The sequence below is a fragment of the Protomyctophum parallelum genome (assembly GCF_964188405.1).
Source record: "Protomyctophum parallelum genome assembly, chromosome: 6".
NCBI classification, from domain to species: Eukaryota; Metazoa; Chordata; class Actinopteri; order Myctophiformes; family Myctophidae; genus Protomyctophum; species Protomyctophum parallelum.
Window position 1 is genome coordinate 41,033,155 of NC_139701.1, and position 5,355 is coordinate 41,038,509.

Consider the following 5,355-nt stretch of genomic DNA (forward strand, 5'->3'; position numbering starts at 1 on the left):
GTGATGGGAAGTGCATTCCATAGTTTTGGAGCCAGAAGGGAGAAGAGTTTGGGCGTTTTTAGTGAAGGTATACCTCCAGCTTCCCTGCGTTGGCTGATCTGAGTGTGCGGGAGGGTTTGTATAGGGTACGATCATACTTGTGAGATATGGGGGAGCCATGCCTTTGGTTGCTTTGAATGCCAGCATCAGAGTTTTGTATTCTGTGCGGGCAGCGACCGGAGACAATGGGAGGGAGCGGAGCAGGGGGGAGACGTGTGATAATTTTGGCTGGTTGAAGACCAAGCGAGCTGCAGCATTTTGGATCAGTTGGAGGGGATCAGGTGTACTCCATGTCCGTGGCAAAATAAATATTTTGACAAAAATGTCCACCACATGCCAGCATGACGATGGCCGCTGACTAGTGCTGCCAGAATTGGCCAAAAATGATATTTGAATATTCCTTTTAAAACACCACATGTATTCGAACAAATTTCAAATGATTTTGAATGTCGAATGTATAATTATGATTTTAATATGAATATGATATGAATATTGCAGCCTAATATGCTGTGAAACTTTCTCTTTCTTTATCTGTATGGGCTGAGAAATGCACTCTCTTGAGTCTTGCGAGATCGAATCGAATGATTCATAATTATCTTAATAGCCTGATTTTTTGTATAATGTTTTAGTTTACGTGGCACAGAGTCTTGCCAGAACTCACACAGCATTTTTTTTTTTTTTTTTTTTTTTCAAATCTTAATTTAAAATATTCGATTATTCTTTTATTTTTCGAATATTCGTTGGCAGCACTACCGCTGACTTCAGGTTAAAGAAGCACTTCTTCGTGTAACATGCAGGCTGAAGAGCAGCCATGTTGGAAATTAAGAAATGGCCTCTCTTCCCTACTTACTTCGCAGGTGTTACCAATGACACTAACAGTGCGTTTTAACAGCGGGCGACAGCCAGACGAATTTTCCGTTTCCGGAAGTGCATTGTTTTGTCTATGGGACCCGGCGACTATGCCAATGACCGGCATTAGCGTCATTGGTAAAGACGAATAGGCCCAATTTCTTTCAAATATGGCTGCTGTGCTTAGAGCCCATTTATCCTATGACGCTCATCATAAGAGGGCACCATTTCTGTCTCCTCTCTCTGGCCTCTTTTCCACCAGGGTTGAACCGGTTCCGTATCTTTGTCTCTGCCTAATTTTGAACCAAATTAATTGGTTCAGATTCCTAAAAGTTGGTTCGGAACTGGTACCGAAAAAAATACTTTTTCTTGCGCTGAAGTGGGAACCAAAAAATAAAGAACGAAAGAACGGAACCAGTTGAAGAATCAAAGTTATTTTGGTGGGAAAAGCACTAGGGGCTATAGCTGTGTCTCACTGGTGGACTGTGGACAGTTCAGAAACCCACCAGTGATACAATAAGTATAGGGTTTAGACATTTTCAAACAATATTTAAAATGTTTTTTGTTGTTGTTGCTAGAACAATGGCTTTCGTTTGAGCTATTTCTCTAAATTCACAGGAAGACATTCTTATCGGAAGTTTCTATTACTGTAGCTTGAAACCCCCCATTACTGTCAATGGCCTCAACCTTTTGAGGCTGCAGAAATGCAGATGGACTGTGCAAGCGAGTGTATCCATGTATTAGTTTAGATTTCCCCAAGTATAGTCTACTCTACAATATGTATATTTGTATGAGTAGGCTACATACAGTACATGTACAACCTATAGGGTTGTCTTGGATGTACAGTAACTGTGGAATATCTTTTGAGCGTTGGTTTTTGCACCATCTCTCTGCCGCACACTGTTGTTTATTCATTTGTTCCTCGTTTTGAAAGGTGCTATATAAATTGTGACGGCCCCGCCCCCTCTGCCTCACTAGTAGGCTAGCCAGCAGCCTCTGTGACGGCAGAGTGGGGCAGGCCGTCAGCCCAATTGTGCTCACCTGAGGTGGGCGGAGCTTAGGGCACTATATAGGGAGCTCTCCTGGCTGCAGCTCACTCTCTGTCTGTCCTCCCTGCAAACAGGACCTGCTAGGCTAGGGCCTAACCACCCTTTGTTGTCTCCACCAGGCCGAAGGCATGGGGGGAGAGTATGTTTTGCACTCCGTCCGTCCGTGTGTGTGTGTGTGTGTGTGTGTGTGTGTGTCCGTCCGTCCATCCGTGAGCAGCTAATCTCGGCCACCGTTAACCCGGTCGATGCCAAATTTTGCACACACACTCCCTGGATGCCAACGATGAACCTCTGCCCCAAACTTTCCAGAACGGCCTGTTATAGCGCCACCAGGAGGCCGCTTTGTGCAAAACAAGGTTTTGCACAGTACACCTACAGATTTTGTCCAAACATCACGCAAATTGGTACACAGTCTCTCTAGAGCCATTCAACAAAACCGGTCTTTCAGATTTCTCAGACTCCATCCTGATTGCTTAAGATTGGCTTCCAAAGTTCACAGGAGTGCTCAGTTTCAAACAAAATGCTGCAAATCATGAACACATCGCGTGATTTCCGTGAAATTGTGCACCCACATTCCCACTAGGCCGAGGACGAAATGCCACATGAACAATTTCAACTCAGCCTCAAGGTGGCGCTATAACTGGCCGAAAAGTGTTTTTATTTACTTTTGTTGCCCTTTTATCCAACCACCAGATGAAGGCAAGCTGCAATGTCCTACATTCCTATCCTGGTGGAGACCTGTGCCCAGAAGGGCACTTTTTCTAGTTTGAGTTATGTTTTTGCACCAACTAATACAACACGCACCCACCACTCTCCACACATCCATACACTGCAGACATTACCGATAACTGATATCCTCACATCCCACACTTCATTATTTGCTATTCTTTAATTACTTTACTATAATAAATATCTATTATTAATATAATTATTATTATTATATTATTATTATGATGTATTATTATTATATATATTATTATTAATAATATTATTATTAATATTACTAAACGTTTATGCTCTTGTGTGGACTCCCTGTTTTGCCATGCATCCCCTAGTGCATTACATAAATTATTGTAGTAGTATGACATCATAAATAATAATAATAATAATAATAATAATAATAATAATAATAATAATAATTTTTTGGGGGTCCTTGACATGAACATTTTGAGAACGATTGACATGGAAACATGTCAGGATTTAGAAGACATTTGTAGAATCGTCCTCGGGTCTAAATGGGTATAAACATGCCAGTGATAGGATGTCATGAACACTGTATAGCAGGTTAAAAGACACTGCAGGGAAAGGTCTTTTTTTCAATAACTCATGGAAAAGTGTGTGGATCAGCAATAGGTAGTGTGTGAGCGCACCGCACCTAGGGCAGATGATATGATGTCATCCTGGAGAGAGAGAGAGAGAGAGAGAGAGAGAGGCGAAAGGCGAAATCAATGTGTGTGTGTGTGTGTGTGTGTGTGTGTGTGTGTGTGTGTGTGTGTGTGTGTGTGTGTGTGTGTGTGTGTGTGGTGTGTGTGTGTGTGTGTGTGTGTGTGTGTGTGTGTGTGTGTGTGTAGTGTACCGGTCGGCGGTATGCACAAAACCGAGAGGAGAGGAGGGGAGGGGAGAGGAGAGGAGAGGAGAGGAGAGGAGAGAGGAGAGGAGAGGAGAGGAGAGGAGAGGAGAGGAGAGGAGAGGAGAGGAGAGGAGAGGAGAGGAGAGGAGAGGAGAGGAGAGGAGAGGAGAGGAGAGGAGAGGAGAGGAGAGGAGAGGATGGGGCTGTGATGACCATATAAGGACAGGACATGAGTGAAAGTGGAACAGGAAACGGCATGGGGATTCTACATGTGAGGTCACGTGATTTCCAGGCAGCGATGCTGTCACTGCAGAGCACGTGCACACACACACACACACACACACACACACACACACACACACGCACACACACACACACACACACACACACACACACACACACACACACACACACACACACACACACACACACACACACACACACACACACACACACACACACACACACACACAGTGTCACAACAAAGAGATACTTTTATACCAACCAGCCTAATGTAATATTACATCATTTTCTCTTTGTTGTTTTTTCCCTCCTCCAGCCTCATCTCAGGAATAATGTGTTTTAATCCAGGCTAATCTAACATAATCTAAGTATAGGCCTACATTTAATCCGAGCTAATTTCACTTCATAAGCATTAAACATTTCATCTAGGCTAATTTAACATCCGCTAACTAGGATTCATTTAAAATCCAAGATAATTTTAACATAATCTAACTATATGCCTATAGCTTTATTCCAACCGAATCTAACATAGTCCATCTGGGATTAATTTCTAACCCAGTCTAAAGTAATCTAACATAGTCCATCTGGGATTCATTCTAACCCAGTCTAAAGTAATCTAACATAGTCCATCTGGGATTCATTCTAACCCAGTCTAAAGTAATCTAACATAGTCCATCTGGGATTCATTCTAACCCAGTCTAAAGTAATCTAACATAGTCCATCTGGGATTAATTCTAACCCAGTCTAAAGTAATCTAACATAGTCCATCTGGGATTCATTCTAACCCAGTCTAAAGTAATCTAACATAGTCCATCTGGGATTCATTCTAACCCAGTCTAAAGTAATCTAACATAGTCCATCTGGGATTCATTCTAACCCAGTCTAAAGTAATCTAATCTGGGATTTATTTTTTATGTTTACAGTGAAGACAGACAGGAAAGAGGGACAGAGAGAAGGGGAGAGACATGCAGCAAAGGTTGTCATGAACGGGACTCGAACACGCGACACGCTGTCAGGCCAGAGCCTATTATGTGTGCCCCCCCCCCCCCCATCTGGGAGTAATTCTAACTCAGACTAAAGTAATCTAACATAGTCCATCTGGGATTAATTCTAACCCAGTCTAAAGTAATATAAATATAATCATAACACAGTTTAATGTATCTATAAACATTACTGAATTATCTAAACATTACTGAACAACCAACCTCACAAGGGGTGTGTGTGTGTGTGTGTGTGTGTGTGTGTGTGTGTGTGTGTGTGTGTGTGTGTGTGTGTGTGTGTGTGTGTGTGTGTGTGTGTGTGTGTGCGTGCGTGCGTGCATGGGTGCGTGCGTGCGCGTGTGCGAGAGAACGGCGAAGACTAAAGGGAAAGCCTCGACACACACTCAAATGTCACTCAGCTCACACACACATCAATAAGATATCTCTCTCTCTCTCTCTCTGATGTCTTCCACAATGCACATGGTTAACCGTTTTCACCGCCACAACAGACAACAGGGGCTGTCAAACAGACAGAAAGCTGCAACTGTTATCACCATCTGGAAGTTAACACTAAGGGCCCTATTGGGCGTGCCTTTATCCCTTCATCCCTAAACGTCTATGCCAT